Source organism: Chiloscyllium punctatum, chromosome 52 (assembly GCF_047496795.1).
Source record: "Chiloscyllium punctatum isolate Juve2018m chromosome 52, sChiPun1.3, whole genome shotgun sequence".
Lineage (NCBI taxonomy): Eukaryota > Metazoa > Chordata > Chondrichthyes > Orectolobiformes > Hemiscylliidae > Chiloscyllium > Chiloscyllium punctatum.
This window is the reverse complement of record NC_092790.1, coordinates 28,468,476-28,494,152: the sequence shown is the minus strand read 5'-3', so window position 1 is coordinate 28,494,152 and position 25,677 is coordinate 28,468,476. Positions and strand designations below refer to the sequence as shown.

The 25,677-nt window shown below is 50.3% G+C and overlaps 1 long non-coding RNA gene across 1 annotated transcript; it reads right to left on the bottom strand.

Annotated features, from left to right (window-relative positions):
• Positions 1–252: 252 nt before the first annotated feature.
• On the bottom strand, positions 253–24,898 carry LOC140470568 (uncharacterized). The gene is made up of 3 exons (XR_011956532.1): positions 24,699–24,898; positions 24,193–24,303; positions 253–955 (listed from the first exon to the last, which is right to left on the bottom strand). It is a non-coding gene; the product is annotated as an uncharacterized lncRNA (long non-coding RNA).
• Between the last annotated feature and the right edge of the window lie 779 nt (positions 24,899–25,677).

Genomic DNA, 25,677 nt, shown 5'->3' with positions numbered 1-25,677 from the left:
CATTCAACCCCGTACCCAGTTTCTATTTCGATGGTCTGTTTTAAGTCCTTTTCCTGTGTAATTTTTACTACTTTAGGGTCATTGGGAGGGGTGACGCAGTAGTTCTGCCCGTTTTCCCTGTCCTACGCTAATTCAAAAACAACAGCCCAAGAAATCCTTCCCATTTGCTTTCATTTCTATCCCAAATGTTTCATTTAATTGTATCTCATAGGTGCCCCCCCTACCCCCAACCCCCAGAATTGCTCTGTGCCATGTGTTTTTTTTTATCATTAAGTATATTGGGTTACACTTTTTATCAGGACAATCGAGAGCTGGTCGGACGGGGGCCCGGTGTACTGTGACGAGACCATTATACCAAGTACCATCCCCAAGGCCATCCCCATAGGATTAAGATGTATCTCAGAGCTGTGGGACTGTGTCTGATTATCTACATCCCCACAATTTAAGCTGCATACATCAGCGTCTATTACTTGTGGATTATCAGACTCAGGGACTGTTAATAATACATATGAAAATGGTGTTTGACAAAATCCCAATACGAAGAGAGCTAGCATCATAACTCTAAGCATCTCCAGCATTCTAAACATGATGGGGAAGCACAAAACGACTTAATATACAATCTTACAGAAATAATCCCGCGCTCGTGTCACCACTGTATAATCAGTTACTCAAAGTCTCTTTAGTCTGAGTTTCAGTGGGTCTTGCGTTGATTTGACTGTCCAGACTTCTTCCTCAACTGCAGCTTCCACTGGCCCTTTGATCCGAGTGTAGTGAGTCCAGCCTTTCCCCCACCATCCTTATTGCCGTTTCGGTCGTCAAAAGAGCCTGGTCTGGCCCTTCCCAGTCCGGCTGTAATTTAGTCTCTGTCCATGATTTTACTGAGACCCAATCTCCCGGCCGGATGGGATGAACGGTGAATTCAAGGGGTGGAGTCTGTGCCAATAAACCCTGTTCCCTGAGGAAAGACAAAGAGGAGGACAAACCCAGTATATACTTCTTTAAGAACAAGTCTTTAGTTTCGGGAAGTGGCAATTCCCCATTTGTTCCCAGATAAGGTAATCCAAATAAGATTTCATAGGGGAATAGTCCCAAAAATTGCCTTGGGGCTGTTCGTACTCACAAGAGAGCTATAGGTAAACATTTGATCCAAGGGAGTCTGGTTTCTATTATCAGTTTAGCGAGCTGTCGTTTGAGTGTTTGGTTCATTCTCTCAACCCTTCCTGATGATGGCGGGTGCCATTGAGTATGGAACTCCCAGGAAATTCCCAACCCTTTCATTACCCCCTGTGACACTTTAGAGGTAAAATAAGTTCCTTGGTCAGAATCTATATGGTTCACTAGCCCATATCGGGGAATTATGTTCTCTAATATTGTTTTAGACACCCCACTCGCAGTGGCAGTAGCTCGGGGGTATGCTTCAACCCAACCAGATCGATGATCTACTATAACCAACATATACTTTAGTCTCCCTACTCTGGGGAGTTCAGTATAATCTACTTGTATACTCTGGAAGGATCTCAATCCTGGGTCTCTTCCTCCTGGGGTCTGTTTTCTCAAGACTTTCTGATTTACCTTTCTGCATATTATACATCCCTCACATATTTGTTTAACAATTGTATATATTCCTTTACATCCATATTCCCTAAGAACTAAATCACACATTGCTTGTACTCCCCAATGCCTGCCTTGATGTAGGACAGCCATAATCTCTCCCATCATCATTTTGTTTAACATTTCCCTTCCATCAGGTAACCTCCAATGCCCATCTGCTGTTTTTACAGCCCCTAAATCTCTCAATTATTTTCCTCTCTTTCAGTAAATATAGGAGCTTCCCTAGGACCTGGGACAGTAGGTATTAGGGAATGGATCACCACTTCTTGTGGGTTCAGGGCTGCTTCCTTAGCCACTTCATCGGCTAATCTATTTCCCCTAACTTCAGGTTCATTTCCTTTCTGATGACCATTTACATGCACTACTGCTATTTCTCGGGGGAGTAATAGGGACTCCAAGACCCGTTTAATCAACTCCTCGTGTACTAATTCTTTCCCCCGGGTATTGATCAGTCCTCTTTCCTGCCATATCTTTCCGAACGTGACAACACCGAATACATATTTAGAGTCAGTGTATACTGTTCCCTCTTTATTTTCTAACGCCCTAAGGGCTCTTTCCAATGCATAGAGTTCGCAGGTCTGAGCTGACCACCCATTTGGCAACCTTCCTGCCTCCACCACACTACCTTCCATCCCGTCTACGACTGCATACCCATTATGTCTTTTCCCTTCAGTCACCCGGGATGATCTGTCTATAAATTGTGGGGCTCCTGCATGAAGTGGAACATCTCTCAGGTCCATGCGGACCTTAGTTTGGTATTCTATAATGTCAAGGCAGTCGTGCCCTGGATTCTAAGGAGATTCTCCTTCCCCTTTCCAAAGAAAGGCAGCTGGATTTAAAGAATTGTCCGTGACCAACACTAGATCATCCTTTTCTATTAATATTGCCTCATATTTCAGAATCCGCGAGTCTGCCAACCATCGCCCAGCTTTTTTGTTTAGGATTGTTCTCACTTGGTGTGGGGTGCTTACTATTAGGGCTCCCCCAAATGTAAGCTTCCTGCTTTCCTCCACCAACAGTGCAGTGGCAGCCACAGCCTGCACACACTCAGGCCACCCCCGGGATACTGGATCCAATAGCTTCGAAAGATATGCTCCTGGTTGTCTCATTCCTCCCCACCTCTGGGTCAATACTCCCAGAGCCGCTCCCTTATCTACGGTAACAAAGAGGTGGAAAGGTTTATCTAGAGAAGGTAAGGCTGACTCGGGGGCATGGATCAGATCTCTTTTGAGTTCCTCAACTCGTTCTTTTTCCCGATCATCCCAACTTAGACATTTTGGTTCCCCCTCTAATAGTTTGAGATATAATTTCTTAGTCTTCTGTCCATAGGAATCAATCCACAATCTGCAATATCCCGTTAGACCCAAAAATGTACGTAACTCCCGTTAAGTCCTGGGCAGTGGCATTCCCACTATTCCCTCTATCTGTTCCGGGCTTATCTTTCGCTTTCCCTCACTAACTAAATGTCCCAAGTATTTCACTTCTCACTCCACATATTGTAGTTTGTTCTTAGATACCCTCAGTCCCTGCTGACCCAGGAAATTCAATAATTTGTTAGTGGCTTCTACTACTCTTTCTCTTCTTTTTCCTGTTACTAAGAGGTCGTCTACATCCTGCAACAGGGTAGTCCCCTTGGGGCTGCTAAATTTCTCTAATATTTGTTCTAACAGCTAGCTAAATAAACTCAGGGAGACCGTAAACTCCTGGGGGTGCACAGCCCACCGGTATTGCTGTTTCCGTCCTGTCTTGGGATCTTCCCACTCAAAGGTAAACAAATTCCTCCTTTCCTCCGCCAGGAGACAAGCCCAAAAGGCATCCTTTAAATCTATCACACCAAACCATTTGTGACTATTATCTTTCCACAATAATAGCATCCTGCCTGTGGAGACCTCCATCTCTGTCCCTGTCGCTCGAACCCTCTATCAAATGCTCCCCCTTGTCCTCTCCCTCTCCCCCTTGTCCTCTCCCTCTCCCTCTCCCTCTCCCCCTTGTCCTCTCCCTCTCCCCCTTGTCCTCTCCCTCTCCCTCTCCCCCTTGTCCTCTCCCTCTCCCTCTCCCCCTTGTCCTCTCCCTCTCCCTCTCCCCCTTGTCCTCTCCCTCTCCCTCTCCCCCTTGTCCTCTCCCTCTCCCTCTCCCCCTTGTCCTCTCCCTCTCCCTCTCCCCCTTGTCCTCTCCCTCTCCCCCTTGTCCTCTCCCTCTCCCTCTCCCTCTCCCCCTTGTCCTCTCCCTCTCCCTCTCCCCCTTGTCCTCTCCCTCTCCCCCTTGTCATCTCCCTCTCCCCCTTGTCCTCTCCCCCTTGTCCTCTCGCTCTCCCTCTCCCTCTCCCCCTTGTCCTCTCCCTCTCCCTCTTGTCCTCTCCCTCTCCCTCTTGTCCTCTCCCTCTTGTCCTCTCCCTCTCCCCCTTGTCCTCTCCCTCTCCCCCTTGTCCTCTCCCTCTCCCTCTGCCCCTTGTCCTCTCCCTCTCCCTCTCCCTCTTGTCCTCTCCCTCTCCCTCTCACTCTTGTCCTCTCCCTCTCTCTCTCCCTCTTGTCCTCTCCCTCTCCCTCTTGTCCTCTCCCTCTACCCCTTGTCCTCTCCCTCTCCCCCTTGTCCTCTCCCTCTCCCCCTTGTCCTCTCCCTCTCCCTCTCCCCCTTGTCCTCTCCCTCTCCCTCTTGCCCTCTCCCTCTTGCCCTCTCCCTCTCCCCCTTGTCCTCTCCCTCTCCCCCTTGTCCTCTCCCTCTCCCTCTCCCCCTTGTCCTCTCCCTCTCCCTCGCCCTCTTGTCCTCTCCCTCTCCCTCTTGTCCTCTCCCTCTCCCTCTCCCTCTTGTCCTCTCCCTCTCCCCCTTGTCCTCTCCCTCTCCCCCTCCCCCTTGTCCTCTCCCTCTCACTCTTGTCCTCTCCCTCTCCCCCTTGTCCTCTCCCTCTCCCTCTCCCCCTTGTCCTCTCCCTCTCCCCCTTGTCCTCTCCCTCTCCCTCTCCCCCTTGTCCTCTCCCCCTTGTCCTCTCCCTCTCCCTCTCCCCCTTGTCCTCTCCCTCTCCCCCTCTCCCTCTCCCCCTTGTCCTCTCCCTCTCCCCCTTGTCCTCTCCCTCTCCCTCTCCCCCTTGTCCTCTCCCTCTCCCTCTCCCCCTTGTCCTCTCCCCCTTGTCCTCTCCCTCTCCCCCTCTCCCTCTCCCCCTTGTCCTCTCCCTCTCCCCCTTGTCCTCTCCCTCTCCCCCTTGTCCTCTCCCTCTCCCCCTTGTCCTCTCCCTCTCCCTCTCCCCCTTGTCCTTGTCCTCTCCCTCTCCCTCTCCCCCTTGTCCTCTCCCTCTCCCTCTCCCCCTTGTCCTCTCCCTCTCCCCCTTGTCCTCTCCCTCTCCCCCTTGTCCTCTCCCTCTCCCTATCCCTCTCCCCCTTGTCCTCTCCCTCTCCCTCTCCCCCTTGTCCTCTCCCTCTCCCTCTCCCCCTTGTCCTCTCCCTCTCCCTCTCCCTCTCCCCCTTGTCCTCTCCCTCTCCCTCTCCCCCTTGTCCTCTCCCTCTCCCCCTTGTCCTCTCCCCCTTGTCCTCTCCCTCTCCCTCTCCCTCTCCCCCTTGTCCTCTCCCCCTTGTCCTCTCCCTCTCCCTCTCCCCCTTGTCCTCTCTCTCTCCCTCTCCCCCTTGTCCTCTCCCTCTCCCCCTTGTCCTCTCCCTCTCCCTCTCCCCCTTGTCCTCTCCCCCTCCCTCTCCCCCTTGTCCTCTCCCTCTCCCTCTCCCTCTCCCCCTTGTCCTCTCCCTCTCCCTCTCCCTCTCCCCCTTGTCCTCTCCCTCTCCCTCTCCCCCTTGTCCTCTCCCTCTCCCTCTACCCATTGTCCTCTCCCTCTCCCCCTTGTCCTCTCCCTCTCCCTCTCCCCCTTGTCCTCTCCCTCTCCCTCTCCCTCTCCCTCTCCCCCTTGTCCTCTCCCTCTCCCTCTCCCTCTCCCTCTCCCTCTCCCTCTCTGTCCGACCTGCTGCCACCCACCCCTCAGGTTGCTCACTATTGGTCCATTCTTTTCTTAACTACCTCACCAACCGTAGCTCCCATCATTTTCACCTTCTGTTTCTGTCTCTCATCCTCTCTCTTTACAAACACTTTCTGTGCCTCTCTTAACAATTCATCTAATGGCTTTTCACTCTACCCTTCTATCTTCTGTATCTTTCTCTGTATGTCTGGCCATGCCTTTGTCACAAAATGGACTTTCAAAAGACCCTGTGCCACTGGGTCCTCAGGGTTCATTCCAGAATATTTCCGCATTGAGTCTCATAATCTTTTCAAGAAAGCTGAGGGAGTCTCATCTTTCTCCTGTCTAACATCAAAGGCTTTAGTCAAATTCTGCGACTTTGGAACTGCCTCTCTTATTCCTTTTAGAATCAGGTCTTTCAATTCCCTCATTGTTTCTCTATGATCCGGGTTTTGGTTTTCCCACTGGGGGTCTCTGAGGGGAAACTTCACCTCTCCCTGTCCAGCATCCCCATCCCCAGTGGGATATTCCCTGTCCCATATTTTAATGGATGCTCCTCGAATAAGTCCCCTTTCTTTCCCAGTAAATAGGATATTCAAAATAGACATTAACTCAGTCCATGTGTACAGACTGGGCCCCAAGAATTGATCAATTTGTTCAGACAGCCCTACCGGATCCTCAACCAGGACCTTCATCTCCTTTTTAAATGTTCTGACCTCCCCACTGGTGAGGGGGGCACTTACAAACCCAATCTCTTTGTCCCCTACTGGTACCTCCCGAAGGGGATAACTCTTTACGTTCTTCCCCTTTTTTTGTTTTCCTCCCCTAGGCTTTGGTTTAGATCCTCCAGAGGTCTCCTCAACATCTACTTTATCTTCCCTTTCTTTCATTGAGGATTGAGGGTCTGGGACAAAAACATCCCCGTCCACCACCCCTTCTTCCTCCTCTTGTGGGTCATCCGTTCCCTGTCCCCATCTATCTGTCTCTCCTCCTCCTCCTCCATTTCCACCTAATCTGATTTTATGGTACGGGGGGGGGAGCGGGGGGAAGCAGCCAAGAGGATCCCAGAGACTGGGTGGGGCAGAGGGGGAATCCTTTGTCTTTACTACCATCATTCCCAAACTGCCCTTCCAACAAGACGCATAGTCCGCCTCCTCTTGACTAAAAGGTTGTTTTTCATTCACATACAAATCTAAATACTGATATGCCCAATCCTCGTCCGAACTGTACTTTGGTCAGAAGACAGCCGGACGAAGGATTGGTTCTTTGGTCCATAATAAACAACAATATTTCATCATTTTCTTTTTATCTTTTTCCCTTGTACAAGTCTTACTTGTCCATTCCCGCAACATCCTCCCCAACGGACTTTCTGGAGGAATGTTAGCAGGGACTTTTTCTTCCTTTACTTTGTCACAGTTTGACTTACTCTGCCTACCCTCCATTTCTCAGGACCCTCGCCAGTCCCTCAGCGATTAAATACCCCTTTTCTCAGCCACCAAGGCAATACTTAAAAGTCAGGTTTCTTACCTTGGTCTGTGCACAGAGTTGCCTTGCCCCTTTCTGCTGTATTTTCTATCGACCTCCGTTCACTGTCTGATTCAGATGTCTCTCTTGTGGGATTCATACCAGTCACCCAAGGGAGCGGACCAAACTGGGACACGAGACCGCTCCTCAATCGGGAACGGGACATGTCTTCCCAGTGTCCAGGGCCAGCCACTCCCCCCAGCAATGGAAGAATATCCCGGATGAACCCCCAGTTTTGAGAAACAAAGCTCATGCACTTCAATAATTTCAGTCAGAGACAAGATCTGAAGCAATCAGTATTGTTTATGATACACTTGCAAGCGTGGTGCCTGCCGTAAGGCACCCAGAGTTTAGCAAGTCCATATCTTATATTGGATTCACTCCTCCCAACCCGGTGCCCATTACTGTTGTTTATCTCTTGCCGTATCCAGCCTTGTACATAACAAAGTAGAAGTCTTGCTTGGCTATTTCACCACATCCTGCTGTGGCCCATTGTTAGGTATATCCTCCTTCACTGCCATCTGTTTCCCTTGTAACATTCCCTCCCATTCCTCATCCATATTCAGCTCTATGACCCTATAATTGGGGTTTGTTTTTGTTTTTACAGAAGTGGGAAACAGATGCTTCGAACTACTGTTTGAACAGGCATATCTGGCTTAACCTCCACCCTCACAGCACCTTATCTATTTGTCTATAACATCTACCATTGTTTACAGGCATGTTTCATTCTTGTATGCACATCTGAGATAATACAAAAACAATTATATATTTCCTTCACATAGTTTTCATTCTTGTTAACTCAGCTCTTGGTTGAAACAATTCTCCACTGGTGTGAGTGTATTTACCTTGCTCAAGTAATTATGATTGCAGAAGTAACAATACTTTACCTAAATCCCACTGTATACTCCTTGATTGACGGTCTCACTAGAGTCCACAAGACAGTGGAAAAGTTACACATTGCTGAGGCATGTTAGCGCAGGATTTTAAAAAAAATTTGAACAGCAGACACTATTGTGCTATGCTTGGTGTGAGTTCAAACCAGTATTGATATTCCCCTGAAAGCTGGTTTTAAATTATAGAATATTGCTGCATCAATGCAGGCCAAAATCCATCTTGTCCAGAATGTGTAATATTTTTAAAAAATAGATAATATGAAACAAGAAAAATGATTTTGGTGATGTGAAGAGATTTGTGTGTGGAACAAAAGTATGTGCATTTGAAAAAGGAGCAGGTGACAACTTGTGTTGACAGGTGCTGAAACAAAGTGACAATTCACTGCATTCCCTCGAACCTTAATAAATTTGGGAAAGTTTATTGTCCTGACATTGTATCCCAATTCTTGGGAGAAGCTGCGATGAACCATGCATCGTTGAATGAGACTGAACAAAGATCACATAGTTATAACTGAGGACTGAATTTTAAATGTTGTGAGCAGAAAATAATTGCACCAGTATATTAACTGCACCAAGTCTGGTGAATTAATCAGTCTGGATTCGGCTTCCTCTGTCTGTCTCCCCAATAACTACTGCAGTCCTTCTGCTGAAAGAAGCAAGACCTTGCAGTTTGATTGTTTGCTGACTACACATTGGAGGATTGAGGTTAGACTTGGCAAGGGTCCAAATTAAAGCTACTATCTGTAATCAGAGACAGTGGGATTGCATTTGAAACAAAAATGTGGACTTTCTTTAGTGTCACAAAACTCGTCCATTTTTATCTGAAAGCTGTTCCTTGGCTCAAGGAGACTCTGTCCTTGATTTTTTGTTGGAGGTGGAGGGGGGGGGGTGCAGGTTCCGATCAGTCTGGTGTGGTACAGAGATAAAAAGGATTTGAAGAGGCCTTTTGTTTACATGTAAACAGATGAGCCTTCAGGCCAAAGTGATCGTGCTTGACAACTCACCGACATAATCAAAGGGCAGTGGTCAGCTCTTTAGCTGAGCTAAGCTGAACAGGTTTGCAAAGTTCAACAGGGAGTTGTGTAGAAACTCTCTTTTCTGCCCTCCAACTTCAACTTGAAGCATTGATACTGGTGTTTAACATTGGAACTGATGTACTCGGAACAGCATAATTACGTCGAGCTGGATAGGTGGGGTTCTGTAGGGGTTCTTTGTTCTTTGTGTAATTTTGTGAGTAATGATTGTGCCTGTTTAAAATCTAGTCAGCAACCGAGCTATTTTATTCCAGGTAATTTTCACTGTACACTTATCGAAACAAACTGCAATGTTATGCTCTGGGCTGCCTGCTTAAGAATGTTGTGAGTGGTCTAATAGTCCACATTAGTCATTTCAATGTTAATGTAGTTGTAGTTCCTTATGTTTTAAACAACTTTATAATAGTCTGAGCTTAACAGTTCCAGTAAAAAATATCAAAAGGAATCAATATTTATTGGATTATGTTAGTTACTGGAAGTATTTATTTAAAGTCACAATTATTTCCTTAGCTTTTAAGATGATGTATATTCCCATTTAAAGGAAGATGATACTTTGCTGTGAAGTGAAGGCTGAATCTGCTGTGATCATTTTGAGTCTGGCCATTTGCAGAGAAACACCTTTAAATTTAATCTCAAAGGAGCACTTTATTGTTTGAGGGCTTTGACACCTAACTAAGATGTCACTGAGCAACTTCCCACTTGGTATATCGAGCAAAACATGAGGGAAATTCAACAGACCAGTTGACGAGAGATGGGCATATAGGTGACAGTCTTTAACCATTGTAACAATAAATTCAGAACCTGGTCAATCTCAGATTACTATGTATGATGTTATGTCATAAATAGATTAGATTCCCGACAGTGTGGAAACAATCCACACCGACCCTCCGGAGAGTAACCCACCCAGGCCAATTTCCCTCTGACTAATGTACCGAACACTACGGGCAATTGAGCATGACCAATCCACCTGACCTACACATCTTTGGACTGTGGGAGGAAACCGGAGCACCCGGAGGAAACCCACGCAGACACGGGGAGAATGTGTAAACACCACACAGACAGTCTCCTGACTGAGCCAGCACACCGCCCAAGTGTTTTAACAAAAACAGAAACAGTAAAACACTTCCTGAGAATTGATGCTGTCTTCCATCCTGTTTAACTAATAAATGGCATTGTTGTTGGAGTGAGGTCAATGGAAAATAAAGACCATGAAAGCATAGGAAGGGTTAAAGCATGAAGACCACTGGGAATCTGTGGTCTGTGGAATGCAGGGGCAGGATGGGATAACCATAGTGGAACATTCTGACACCCATTAGCAGAGTAAGGTTAAGGCTGAAGGGTCACTATGGCCAGATGAGATAACACTAGTAATAAAGCAAGTTTCTCTGGTAAGTGTTATTCTGACAGGATTGGGACCGGAAATATTTGGGACATGACATTAAAATATCTAACTAATAGTTAGTCGAGTCAGCTTGAGACAGGAGACTATTGTAATAGATGGAATAGCTAAATATCTATCATGACAGGTTAGTCTGCAATGGAAGATCACTGCAGCAGAGTTCGCAATAAATATCTAATCATGACATTAGAATAACATCAAGTAGAATGTACAACTAAAGAGGTAATGGGAACTAACATCACTGGTTTATTGTGGAGCTGGAGTGAGATACTTTGATTAAGATAGTTGGTCATGCTGACAAGCTCACAGAAACATGATCAAAAATGATATAAAAATCCACGGACCCTGAGGTTCGGGGGCATTCGAGAATCTGCTTTCTCAGTGTCACAGTTTTTTGTTTGCAAATAAAAGACTTATTTCTTGAAGAACTCTCTGCGTCTCCTAGTGGTTCTCTATAGTTTCTCCACAACACTCCCTGACCCAGTAATGCAGGGCCCTGGTCTCTGTCTCCGTTTCTCTCTCTCAGTCTCTCACTTATGCACGCACGAACGCGCACACAGTTACTGAGGGACAGTGAATGACAGAATAATAGAAGCATTTTCAAATATTAAAGCTCCATTAAACAATCCTGGGATGGGTTGATGGGGACAGTGTAGGGGGAGCTTTACTCTGTACCTAACCCTGTTCCGACCCTACCCTGGGAAGGGTTGATGGTGATACAGAAAAGGGAGCTTTACTGTGTATGTAACCCCATCCTGTCCCTGCCCTAGGAGGGGGGGGGGGGGGGGGGGGGGGGGGGGGGGGGGGGGGGGGGGGGGGGGGGGGGATAGGGAAAGTGCAGGAGGATCGTCATTTTGGAACATAGGAACAGGAGGAGGCCATTCAGCCCCTCGAGCCTGTTCCATCATTCAATGGGATCATGACTAATCTGTGGCCTAACTCCACATTCCTTCCTTTGGCCCATATCCCTCAATATCTTCACTGAATAAACATGTATCTCTCTCTGATTTAACCTCAACGACTGATCCAGCATCCACTGCTGTTTGTGGAAGAGAGTCCCAAACCTCTCCCACCCTGTGTGTGTCAAAGTGCTTCCTACCATCTCTCCTGAACACTCTGGGCCCTCATTCTCAGACTCTGCTCCCTCTTAGTCTAGAATCTCCAACCTGTGGGAATCGTTGATCTTGATTGATCCTGTCTCATTCTGTTTATTCCTTGAAGGCTTTGATCAGATCACCCCTTAGCTTTCTCAATTCTGGAGGAAAACGGCCTCATTTGTCCAGTCTCCCCTCAGAATGTAATCCCTGAGCTCCAGGATCATTCTTGTAAACCTCCCTCTCTGTACTCCAACCTGATACCCACACACTTGCTGACACTGAACTCCATCTAACACAGCTTTGCCCATTCACCCAATCTATCGATATCCCTTTGTAATGTTAAGGTACCATCTGCACTGTCTACAATGCTGCCTAACTTTGTATCTCACCCCATGCTGTCCCGATCCTGTGTGTGCAGAGGGATCTATACTCTGTATCTAACCCCATGCTGCACATGTGCTGGGAGTATTCGATGCAGACAGTGTGGAGGGAGATTTACTCTGTATCTAGCCCCATGTTGTCCCTATCCTGGGAATGAATATACCATTGGGTCAGAGACAGGAGACAGGATAGAGATGAATGAGACTTTCAGACTGGAGGGAGCTCCAGGCACATACAAGTTGGGAACTGTTTTCAGTAAAAGGTAATTGATCCCAGGTCACTGCAGAGTGTAAGAATCTGATGGTGTTCCCTCACTATCCCCCTCCAATCCCTGGGAAGATCTGCTCCCACACCATGTTCCATCCTAACTGCTGACTATGTTAGATACATTAATACATTGGGGATGGACGGGGGTGATTTTAAACCTGGGATCTTGCTGTGTAACTTGCCTTCAAAATGCTCTCACATTCCCTTTCAAGTAATCTTTTCCTTCTTTTATCCCGATGAACTTTTGTTGGGAAAGCTGCAACGTGAAGATCCAAAATGTTCAGGCCGAGGGAAGCCTTGGCCAAGCTCCAGAGGGAGACGTGGTTCTGAGGCCTGAGGCCTGGTTGACAGGCTGCACCCCGTGGGGGCCGACATGGATTGTGTGTTTATTTACCCCGAGGTTTAATCTCCTCTGGGGTTCCCGGGTTTTAGGGGCATCTGGTTAACTGGCTACTGTCAGATTGCGGCCCTGTCATTTTTAAAGCAGGTTTGAAGCCTGGTGTTAAAGTATGTCATTTACATAAATGATTTGGATGCGAGCATAAGAGGTACAGTTAGTAGGTTTGCAGATGACACCAAAATTGGAGGTGTAGTGAACAGTGAACAGGGTTACCTCAGATTACAACAGGATCTGGACCAGATGGGCCAATGGGCTGAGAAGTGGCAGATGGAGATTAATTCAGATAAATGTGAGGCGCTACATTTTGGGAAAGCAAATCTTAGCAGGACTTATACAGTTAATGGTAAGGTCCTAGGGAGTGTTGCTGAACAAAGAGACCTTGGAGTCCAGGTGCATACCTCCTTGAAAGTGAAGTCGCAGGTAGGTAGAATAGTGAAGAAGGTGTTTGGTATGCTTTCCTTTATTGGTCAGAGTATTGAGTACAGGAGTTGGGAGGTCATGTTGCAGCTGTACAGGACATTGGTTAGGCCACTGTTGGAATATTGCGTGCAGTTCTGGTCTCCTTCCAATCGGAAAGATGTTGTGAAACTTGAAAGGGTTGAAAGATTTACAAGGATGTTGCCAGGGTTGGAGGATTTGAGCTACAGGGAGAGGCTGAACAGGCTGGGGCTGTTTTCCCTGGAGCATCGGAGGCTGAGGGATGACCTTATAGAGGTTTACAAAATTATGAGGAGCATGGATAGGATAAATAGACATAGTATTGTCCCTGGGGTCGGGGAGTCCAAAACTAGAGGGCATAGGTTTAGGGTGAGAGGGGAAAGATATAAAAGAGACCTAAGGGGCAACATTTTCACGCAGAGGGTGGTACGTGTATGGAATGAGCTGCCAGAGGATGTGGTGGAGGCTGGTACAATTGCAACATTGAAAAGGCATTTGGATGGATATATGAATAGGAAGGGTTTGGAGGGATATGGGCCGGGTGATGGCAGGTGGGACTAGATTGGGTTGGGATATCTGGTCGGTATGGACGGGTTGGACCGAAGGGTCTTTTTCCGTTCTGTACATCTCTTTGACTCTATGTCCATCCCCAGGATCTGAGAGGGGGAATTAAAACCCAAATGATGTGACACTCTCTAAAGACTTGTCATAATGTCAGAGTAATATTGGTTACAGAGAGGGTAGGGTGAGAAAATACAACAGTGAGAGAAAGAGAGTGAGAGAGAGATTTGAAAAATTGAGAGAGCAGGGGAAACAGAAGGGGAGAGAGAGGGAGAGGTGTGTTGAGATTGTGAAATTCTGCAATGTTTGATTCTGGGGTGACAGGAAATAATTAAACTGAAGCAGCATCACAGAGGGGGGAAATGGTCAGAGTCATTAGCTGCTGCTGCATTGTTGCATGTGGGATCTTGCTGTGCACCAGCTGCCCCAATGCCGTCATTGCAAGCAGTGAGTGTTTTAATCAGGTAACCTGGTATCTCAAAGTTTCTCCAAAGCTTTGGAATGAAAACTCAGCTCATCACCCGATATGTTTGTGTTTGGATGTCGCTGGGAAATTGTCTGTGTCACAGAGAGAGGGGGAAACCTGGGATCTTGCTGTGCTATCTCTCTGTAATAATTTTCCTCCTTTGCTTTTCAATGAATGCTGTCTCTTTCCTCCCAAGGGATCTTGCTGGCCACTTGAAGATTCAAAGAGAGAAACTTTGGGATCAGGAGACCTTTGAACAAGAGCTTTCTCCAGAGGGGACACGGGCCTGAGGCCTGAGGCCTAGTCGACAGGCTGCACCCCGTGGGGGCCCACGTGAGTTGTGTGTTAATTTACCCCGAGGTTTAATCTCCTCTGGGGGACCCTGGGTTTTAGGGGCCTCTGGGTAACTGGCTCCTGTCAGATTGCAGCCCTGTCATTTTTAAACAGATTTGAAGCCTGGAGTTAAAGTAACTGGGGCCCTGGGATTTGACACAAACACATCAATCCCCAGTGAGTGTCTGACAGACAGGACACCCCAAGGAGGGAAGTAAAACCTTAAATGAGAAACTTTCTCCAAAGACTTCTTCTAATATCAGAATAATGCTACATGTGGGATCTTGCTGTGTCTCAAACTACCTGCAGGGTGGCCTACGTTGCAACCAGGGTGACCAAATGTGATAATCGCACAGAAAAGACACAGGTTCGCCAATTCCCCAGGTATCTGGGAGGGGATCTCTCTCTCTCTCGGTCTTTCTTTGGTTGATTTTTCAAACAAATAAAACCGTCCCACACACAGAAATCCACAGCCTCCTGTCGGATGTAAAGTGGGATTTGAGCACATTCTGGAGCACAAAGGGGACTACCCTGTGGGATTGCACTGTGCATCAATAGCCCACCCTGTGACTTGTCGTCATTTTAATGGGGAGGGGTGTGGAGGACAGGATGTGGGAATCCAGGCAGGGAGAGACAGACAGAGAGAGAGACTCATGATCAGAAACTGGATTTGGAAAGTGCTGGTATTATTGGGATCTTGCTGTGTGAAAATTACATGGGGGGGCATTTTGCTTGTGGAGTGGTTGATATGGGGAGGGGTTGTTGCTGGGGGATGGCACTAATTCTCGCAGGGGGTAAAGATGAGGAAATACCCAGGTATGCCACACCCAGCTTCCTGTTGGATCTTGCTGTGCGCCCCTCAGCCTGCAGATTGCCCCTTACACATCACAGGAGTCTGTCCAAAGGGCCCAGGCTCCGTTTGCTGATGGTCTGATAGTGGGTGGGGTGTATCATCCCTCCTTTCCCCAGCCCAGACCCCCCACCACCTCTCCTCCCCATCCCTCCACAATGTGATAGTGAGGGGGCTAATGTCTACAGGACAGGGCGGGGAGATGGGAACACACTTTAAATGGGAGGGAGGGAGGGAGGGGAGGGCATTTCAATCAGAACGGAGGGGAATGGAGAGAGACACAGAGACACAAATCCATTCTCGAGAACAAGAGGAATCTAAGCAGAGATGGAGAGGGGGATAGGGACAGGGAGAGAGAGGTGGGGGAGAAGAGAGAGAATGAGAGAGGGAAACAGATGGGAAGGAGTGAAGGAGAAAGAGAGACAGTGTGAGGGAAGGAGGGAGAGAGGGAGAGAAGCAGCTGGAGGGGGCAGGTTAAACACGGAGGGAGGGACAAGATCCAGGCTCTGAGACCAACTCCCTTCCATCGAGTCTCAGAATATAAACCCTTGGGGTGGGGTTGGGGGTCTCAGTCAGAAAGCATTGACCCCCTGGGTCCCAGTGAAATCTGTTCCCATTCTCTGGGTTTAAAACCAGGGGGAAGTGCTGATAAAATCGGGAGCTTTGGGAAGTCACTCAGTGATGGGATTTTGTTTGTTTTTCTTGTTTTTTGATTCAAAAGATCTTGACTCTGATTTAATCAACTTCCATCTCCCTCTCTCCCTCCCTCACACTGCCAACCCTGGGATTTTCTCTCTTTCTGTGTCTGTCTCCATTTCTCTGTCCCTAATCTTGTTTGTGTTCTCTCCCCACCTCGGTCTCTGTCCCTCTCTCTATCTGTCTGTATGCCCCCAGCCCTCCCTCCCTGTCCTCCTGTCCCGAAGGGAGATTTGGACTCAGTATCGTGTGGTATTGCACATATCATTAACACAGTGGGATCTTGCTGTTCCCTGGGACTCCTGTTGTTGTCCAAACTGTGGGTGTGGGTGTGGGTGGGGGGAAATAACGCCCCTTTCTCAGGGTGGAGTGGGGCAGGGGGGAAGCCTGGGGACTGGGATCTTGCTGTGCATGAAGACACACACAGTCGAATGGCCGGTAAGTCTCTGCACATACTCCCTGTGCCCCCTCCCCCCCCAGCCCAGGGCCTGGGACACAGTGAGGGGTGGGGGTGGTGAGGGAGGGTGGGGGAATTGTACACAATGGAGACACAGAGGGGGCTTTTATACAGAGATAGGGGAGTATGGGCAGAGGGGACAGTGGGGTGGGTAGGGGGTAAATGAAGGTACACAGGGGGAGAGGGGCAATTAGATTGGGGAAGGAGGGGAAAATAGGGGGGGCTGGAAAATTCCAGGGGGGTGGAAAATTGTGGGTGTGGTCACAAATTAGCCGAAGATGGGGGGCTGTGGGGTTACAGAGGAAGGGGGTGGTAAATGTAGGGGAAACAGAATATTGGGGGCAATATTTGGTGGGGGTGTGGATTGGAAAGGGAAATAAATGGGGACGGGCTGGAAACCCCCCCGAAGTGGGGGAGAGACTGAACATGGGGGGATTGGGAATTGTGGTCAGGAATATAATTGGCGGGGGGGGGGGGGGCAGCACAATAGAGTGAAAATGTGATGGGGGGGAGGTTTATGTAAAGTCCCTGTCTCAGGGAGTGAGGGGCAGTGAAGCAGTCCCTCAAAAGGTCACTGAGTGTCTGCACGTGCTCACTGTGTCCCCCCAACATAAAGGGGTGGGTGGGGGAGGGGGTGCTGCCAAATTAGGAACAGACATAACATCCAGGGGTGGGGACAAAACTTTGGGAGGGCAAATAATTAGGGGGAATCCATATGGAAAACTAGGGAGCAGGGGGTGTCAGGTAAAACCCCTTTGAGTGAGATTGGGGCATGGGGTGGGGGGGGGAGGAAGAAGTGACGAAATTGCTGGAGAGTGGGATCTTGCTGTGCCCATCCACGGTCAGTCAAAAGGCCAGTGAGTGTCTGCACATGCTCACTGTGTGGGGAGACGGTGGGCTATCAGTGAGGAGCGGTCTCTGCCAGAATGGGGACTCAGTCACGGGCCATTCAGGGGCAAATCCCAGGGGGGCAGGACACTGGGCAGTTAATAGAAGGGGGGATAGACACGATGGGCTGAATATACTCCTCCTGGACTGTGAGCCATCAGGGATTCTGGTCTCAGTCAGTCCCCACAGGCTCCTGTACCCCTGGACGGGTATTGGGGGAGGTCCATGAGGAGGGTATATCGGACACAGAGGGGCTTTTATATACGTAGGGGGACGTTCAGAGGGCAGGAACAAGGAGGGAGGGGGCCAGAGAAAGACGGATGGATGATAAAACAGAATGGAAAGGGAGTGGAACAACGGAGAGAGGGACCGACAGGAGAGGGAGGGAGTGGGGAGGGAGGTAGAGGGAATGGGGAGGGAGGATGAGGGAATGGGAGGATGGGGAGGGAGAGGGAGGGTGAGGGAAGACCAAGGGGGGAGAGAGGACGAGGGGGAAGGAGGACGAAGGGTGAGGGAGGACGAAGAGGGGAGGGAGGGGGAGGGAGGACGAAGAGGGGAGGGAGGGGGAGGGAGGACGAAGGGGGGAGGGAGGGGGAGGAAGGATGGGGGGAGGGGGAGGGATGATGGGGTGGGAGGGGGAGGGATGATGGGGTGGAAGTGGGAGAGAGGATGGGGTGGGAGGGGGAGGAGGGAGAGGGGGAGGGGAGGGAGGATGGGGTGGGAGGGGGATTGAGGGTGAGGGGGAAGGAGGATAGGGTGGGAGGGTGAGGCGGAGGGAGGACGAAGGGGTGGAACAGGTCAGGGTGGGGGAAATGAGGGCGAAGGGGGTGAGGACAGGTAGAGGGTCCCACCTGGTTGGACAATGGGAGGAATGAATCCAGTTGGTGGGAGAGAGCAGGGGAAGGAGGTTACTTGAAATTGGAGGACTCCGTGTTGAATCCTTTGGGCTGGAGGTTTCCCAGGAGGGGGATGAGATGTTGTTCCTCCAATTTGTGGTGTGGTTCGTTGTGGTAATGCAGGAGGTCGAGGATGGTCATGTTGGGGGGGAAGTGAACTGGGCGGTGACTGGGGGGTCTGGTCAGCCCCTCTGGGCCCGGCTGTGATGCTCAGTGAACCGTTCCCTAAGTTTCCATTGGGTCTTCCTGATGTCGAGAAGCCCACACCGGGAGCACCTGATGCTGGAAACACGGTTGGAGGAGAGGCAGGTGAACCTCTGTCTCCCCTGGAAGAAGGGTTTGGGGGCCCGGGATGGAGCTGAGGGGGCTGGGGGTGTAACAGCAGGTTTTGTATCTTTTCCAGTGACAGGGGAAGGTACCTGGGGGTTTGGGGGGTGAGAGTGATACAAACCCAAGGAGTGTCAAAGGGAACGGTCCTTGTGGAAGGCAGAGAGGGGTGGGGGAAGGGAAGATGGTCTTGGTGGGAAAGCAAATTCCTGATCCCAAAACAAAGGTCCCATTGATTCCGAGCTCTGGTCCTGGATTATAACACTGACCAGGGCAGGGGGGTGTGTTTTGACATTGGGACAGGGGCTAGGGAGATGCTCACTGCAGAATCCTCCCCATTCACCTGGTTCTGGTTGTTATCTCAGTGTTCGGGTTATTCCAGTTATATTCAGGGAGCACCCTCAGGATTTGATGGGAACGGGTCAGGACGGGTGGGGACAGAGGGGGACAGGTGGGGTCAGGTGGGGACAGGTGATTCTGATGTGGACAGATGTGGACTGGTGGGAATGGAGGGGGAAGGAGTGGGACTGGTGATGACAGATGGGGACTGACAGGAACTGATAGGGACAGATGGGGACAGATGATTCAGTTGGCGACTGGTGGTGAGATGATGACTAATGGCGACAGAGGAGACTGGTGGGAACAGATGGGAGCAGAGGGGGACTGAATGGGAATAATGGCGACAGATGATGACTGGTGGCGACAGATGGGGAGAGATTGGGACTGGTTGCAACAGATGGGGAGAGTGGGGGGGTGGAGAGAGTGAGGGGGGGGAAAGAGTGAGAGGGGGGAAAAGAGAGGGATTGGTGGCGACTGTCAGGGACAGAGAGGGACTGATGAGGATAGAATGGGAATAATGGGGACTGGTGGGGACAGAGGGAGACTGCAGGGACTGGCGGGGCGAGGTGGGGAGAGAAGGGGACAGAGGGAGACAGATGGTTCTTGTGGCAACTGATGGGGAGAGAAGGAGACAGGAGGGGGACAAATTGTTCTGATAGGGACTGGTAGGGGCACATGGGGAATGGGGGGACTGATGGGACTGATCGGGGACTGGTGGGGAAAAATGGAGACTGGTGGGGGATTGGTGGGGACACATTGGGACTGGTGGGGACACATTGGGACTGGTGGGACCTGTGGGGACACGGAGGCTGGTGGGGTCTGATGATTCTGATGGGGTCAGATGCGGATTGGTGGGGACACAGGACAGAGGGGAACAGAGCGGAACAGGTGGGGACTGGGGGAACCGGTGGGGAAAGATGGGGACTGGACAAGGGACGAACGGTAGTGGCTGGGGACTGAATTAAACAGATGAGGTCTGCTGGGGACTGATGGGGACAGAAGGGGGCAGGTGAGGGGTGGGGGGGTTCGATGGGGACGGGGGAGACGGTGGGAGGAGGGGTGATGATGGGGGGGACAATTAGGGGAAGGGGGAACAATGGAGGCCGAGGAATGATGGGGAGCGGGGGGATGATTGGGAGGGGCAGATAATGGGGGGGGGGCGACGGGGGGTGGAAGGCGATGGGGGGGGAAGGAGACGGGGGGGGAAGGAGACGGGGGGGGAAGGAGACGGGGGGGAAGGAGACGGGGGTGGGGAAGGAGACGGGGGTGGGGAAGGAGACGGGGGGGGGAAGGAGACGGGGGGGGGAAGGAGACGGGGGGGGAAGGAGACGGGGGGGGAAGGAGACGGGGGGGAAGGAGACGGGGGGGGGAAGGAGACGGGGGGAGAAGGAGACGGGGGGGAGAAGGAGACGGGGGAGAGAAGGAGACAGGGGGGAAGAAGACGGGGGGGGAAGGAGACGGGGGGGAAGGAGACGGGGGGGAAGGAGACGGGGGGGAAGGAGACGGGGGGGAAGGAAACGGGGGGAAGGAGACGGGGGGGAAGGAGACGGGGGGGAAGGAGACGGGGGGAAAGGAGACGGGGGGAAAGGAGACGGGGGGAAAGGAGACGGGGGGAAAGGAGACGGGGGGGAAGGAGACGGGGGGAAAGGAGACGGGGGGAAAGGAGACGGGGGGGAAGGAGACGGGGGGGAAGGAGACGGGGGGGAGAAGGAGACGGGGGGGAAGGAGATGGTGGGGAAGGAGACGGTGGGGAAGGAGACGGTGGGGAAGGAGACGGTGGGGGGAGAGATTAGGGCGGAAGAGGGCGGTTTGGAATGACTGAACAAAGTACAGTAAGAGGCACGTTTGGGAGGGAAGGTTTAAAGTGAGTGGAGGAGGTGACAGTGATAGAGAGGTTTGGAGTGTTTGGAGGAGGTGACAGTGATAGGGAGGGTTGGAGTGTTTGGAGGAGGTGACAGTGATAGGGAGGGTTGGAGTGTGTGGAGGAGGTGACAGTGATAGGGAGGGTTGGAGTGTTTGGAGGAGGTGACAGTGATAGAGATGGATAGAGTGATTCGAGGAGGTGACAGTGATACGGAGGGAGGGAGTATATTGAGGAGGTTACACTGAGAGGGAGGGTTGATGTTACTGGAGGAGTTGAGAGTAATAGGGAGTGTTGGAGTGTTTGGAGGAAGTGACAGTGATAGGGAGGGATGGAGTGATTCGAGGAGGTGACAGCGATAGGGAGGGTTGGAGTGATTCGAGGAGGTGACAGTGATAGGGAGGGTTGGAGTATGTTGAGGAGGTTACACTGAGAGGGAGGATTGATGTTACTGGAGGAGGGGACAGTAATAGGGAGGGTTGGAATGTTTGAGGAGGTGACAGTGATAGGGAGGGATGGAGTGTTTGGAGGAGGTGACAGTGATAGGGAGGGTTGGAGTGTTTGGAGGAGGTGACAGTAATAGGGAAGGTTGGCGTGTTTGGAGGAGGTGACAGTAATAGGGAGGGTTGGCGTGTTTGGAGGAGGTGACAGTAATAGGGAGGGTTGGCGTGTTTGGAGGAGGTGACAGCGATAGGGAGGGAGTGTTTGGAGGAAGTGACAGTGATAGGGAGGGTTGGAGTGTTTGGAGGAGGTGACAGTGATAGGGAGGGTTGGAGTGTTTGGAGGAGGTGAGAGTGATAGGGAGGGTTGGAGTGTTTGGAGGAGGTGAGAGTGATAGGGAGGGTTGGAGTACTTGGAGGAGGTGACAGTGATAGGGAGGGAGTGTTTGGAGGAAGTGACAGTGATAGGGAGGGTTGGAGTGTTTGGAGGAGGTGACAGTGATAGGGAGGGATGGAGTGATTCGAGGAGGTGACAGAGATACGTAGTGTTGGAGTATATTGAGGAAGTTACAGTGAGAGGCAGGGTTGATGTATCTGGAGGAGGTGACAGTGATATGGAGGGATGGAGTGTTTGGAGGAGGTGACAGTGATCAGGAGGGTTGGCGTATTTGGAGGAGGTGACAGTGATTGAAAGGGTTGGAGTGTTTGGAAGAGGTGACAGTGATAGGGAGGGATGGAGTGTGTGGAGGAGGTGAAAGCGATAGGGAGGGTTGGAGTGTTTGGAGGAGGTGACAGTGATAGGGAGGGTTGGAGTGTTTGGAGGAGGTGACAGTGATCAGGAGGGTTGGCGTATTTGGAGGAGGTGACAGTGATAGTGGGGTTGGAGTGTTTGGAGGAGGTGACAGCGAGAGGGAGGGTTGGAGTGTTTGGAGGAGGTGACAGTGATAGGGAGGGTTGGAGTGTTTGGAGGAAGTGACAGTGATAGGGAGGGTTGGAGTGTGTGGAGGAGGTGACAGTGGTAGGGAGGGTTGGAGCGTCTGGAGGAGGTGACAGTGATAGGGAGGGTTGGAGTGTTAGGAGGTGGTGACAGTGATAGGGAGGGTTGGAGTGTTTGGAGGAGGTGACAGTGATAGGGAGGGTTGGAGTGTTTGGAGGAAGTGACAGTGATAGGGAGGGTTGGAGTGTTTGAGGAGGTGACAGTGATAGGGAGGGTTGGAGTGTGTGGAGGAGGTGACAGTGATAAGGAGGGATGGAGCGTCTGGAGGAGGTGACAGTGATAGGGAGGGTTGGAGTGTGTGGAGGAGGTGACAGTGATAAGGAGGGATGGAGCGTCTGGAGGAGGTGACAGTGATAGGGAGGGTTGGAGTGTGTGGAGGAGGTGACAGTGATAGGGAAGGTTACACTGTCTGGAGGAGGTGACAGTGATCGGGAGGGTTGGAGGTTTGGAGGAGGTGACAGTAATAGTGAGGGTTGGAGTGGTTGGAGGAGGTGACAGTGATAGGGAGGGTTGGATTGTTTGGAGGAGGCGACAGTGATAGTGGGGTTTGAGTGTTTGGAGGAGGCGACAGTGATAGGGATGGAGTGTTTCTAGGAAGTGACAGTGATAGGGAAGGTTACAGTGTCTGGAGGAGGTGACAGTGGTAGGGAGGGTTGGAGTATACAGAGAAGGTGATAGTGAATGGGAGGGTTGGAGTGTCTGGAGGAGGTGACAGTGATAGGGAGGATTGGCCTGTTTGGAGGAAGTGACAGTGATAGGGAGGGATGGAGTATTTGGAGGTGGTGACAGTGATAGGGAGGATTGGCCTGTTTGGAGGAAGTGACAGTGATAGGGAGGGATGGAGTATTTGGAGGTGGTGACAGTGATAGGGAGGGATGGATTATCTGGAGGAGGTGACAGTGAGAGGGAGGGATGGAGTGATTCGAGAAGGTGACAGCGATATTGAGGGTTGGAGTATATTGAGGAGGTTACAGTGAGAGGGAGGGTTGATGTTACTGGAGGAGTGGTCAGTGATAGGGAGGGTTGGAGTGGTTGGAGGAGGTGACAGTGATAGGGAGGGTTGGAGTGTTTGGCGGAGGTGACAGGGATAGGGAGGTTTGGTGCGGTTGGCGGAGGTGACAGTGATAGGGAAGGTTGGTGTGTCTGGAGGAGGTGACAGTCATAGGGTGGGTTGGAATGTCTGGAGGAGGTGACAGTGATAGGGATGGAGTATATGGAGGAGGTGTCAGTGATAGGGATGGTTGGAGTGTTTAGAGGAGGTGACAGTGATTGGGATGGTGTGTTTGGAGGAGGTGACAGTGATAGGGAGGGTTGGAGTGTTTGGAGGAGGTGACAGTGATAGGGAGGGTTGGAGTGTCTGGAGGAGGTGACAGTGATAGGGAGGGATGGAGTGTGTGGAGGAGGTGACAGTGATAGGGAGGGATGGAGTGTGTGGAGGAGGTGACAGTGCTCGGGATGGTTGGAGTGTTTGGAGGAGGTGACAGTGCTTGGGAGGGTTGGAGTGTTTGTCGGAGGTGACAGTGATAGGGAGGGATGGAGTGTTTGTCGGAGGTGACAGTGATAGGGAGGGATGGAGTGTTTGGTGGAGGTGACAGTAATAGGGAAGGTTGCAGTGGCTGGAGGAGTTTAAACAGATCGGGACGGCTGTGATGTTCCCCCAAGGTGAAATACATAGGGAGGGCTGTTCAGACAGTAGAATATGAAAGCCTCTGGAGGAGGCTGGGTGGTATGAGCAGGGAAGGGAATAGTGTGTGTGAGAGGGAGCATAAAGTGAGTCTGAGTGATGTTTGTGAGGGAGGCCACACATACGAGTGGAATAAATTAACAGCACATACCTCAGGGACCTGCAGTGATGAAACCCTCATTTGAACATGACTGGAAGAATAACAGTAAACTGTCACAGAAAGTCAAAACACTCATTATTAAAGGTAGTGCAGGTTGGACAATGGCAAAGAGATTGTCATGAAGGACAGGGATGAAACAGAATAATGCATGGGTATGCATTCAGATCCACAGTAAGGGGATCATACCAGGGCCTATCCAATCAACCACAGCAAAACAAGTTAACTATTGAATTATAGATGAATGTTCAAAAACATTCACCTCTGAATCAATGTGATTGTACTTCAATGTAAACTCCCTGGCTGAAGCTTGTAGCTGAGAAGTTAGCACAGGACTGGCATCAAACACTTCGTTTTCATGAATTCCACTTCTCTGTAAAATGAGATGACAAAAGAAACACGTTGAGAGACATTCAGAATAAACCAGCCCTTGGCTTGAGTGTTAAATATCCACCTATTGAAGGAGTTTCCAAAATCTACCACCATCAGTTGAGGACGGGAATTGATCAAATGATTTGAGAGAATTAGTATTTTAATGGCAAGGTTATGTTGTAGAGATGACTTGGGAGATTTGATAGATGCTTCAAATTTTAAGATATTTATCTAACCGCTAATTGTGTTCTTCCAAAGATTATTTGGATAGCAGAAGATTGGAATACAGGAAAGAGAAACTTATTAATGAACAGAATTAGTCTTCTGTGTTAATCTCCTCAATGGCGGAGTACCTACCCAGCATTCCCCGCGATGATGAATACCCTCTATACTCACTACAGGCGAGGGCGGCGCAGCCGCAGTGCCGGGTCTGTCTCCGTGGGAAACGGGAAGAGACGCGCTTTTCCAGACGGCAAGGCTGCAGGAGCTGGACAGAGGGATTCAGACCGAGAATAAACCCTTCCAGAGAGAAGCGAGCACCTTGAAAAATAACGTGTGGTTAAATGTTTTGCAATTTCGAGGTGAAAATCCGCCATCTTGGCCGGGACCGTGCACGCATGCGCACACTGATGTGTGACGTCACGGGGCGGGGCCTGAGGGTGATTCATGCAGATGCTGAAAATCTGAGACTGGAGTCACAGAAATGTCCAACATGGAAACAGACCCTTCGGTCCAACCCGTCCATACCGACCTGATATCCCAACCCAATCTAGTCCCACCTACCAGTACCCGGCCCATATCCCTCCAAACCTTCCTATTCAATACCCATCCAAATGTCTTTTAAATGTTGCAATTGTACCAGCCTCCACCACATCCTCTGGCAGCTCATTCCATACCCGTACCACTCTGTGCATGAAAATATTGCCCCTTAGGTCTCTTTTATATCTTTCCCCTCTCACCCTAAACCTATGCCCTCGAGTTCTGGATACCCCCACACCAGGGAAAAATCTTTGTCTGTTTATCCTATCCATGCCCCTAATGATTTTGTAAACCTCTGTCAGGTCATCCCTCAACCTCCGCCACTCCAGGGAAAACAGCCCCAGCCTGTTCAGCTTCTCCCTCTTGCTCAAATCCTCCAATCCTGGCAACAGCCTTGTAAATCTTTTGTGAACGCTTTCAAGTTTCATAACATCTTTCCAATAGGAAGGAGACCAGAATTGAACACAATATTCCAACAGTGGCCTAACTGATGTCATATACAGCCACAACATAACCTCCCAACTCCTGTAATCAATACTCTGACCAATAAAGGAAAGCTTACCAAACGCCTTCTTCACTATCCTATTAATCTGCAACTCCACTTTCAAGGAGCTAT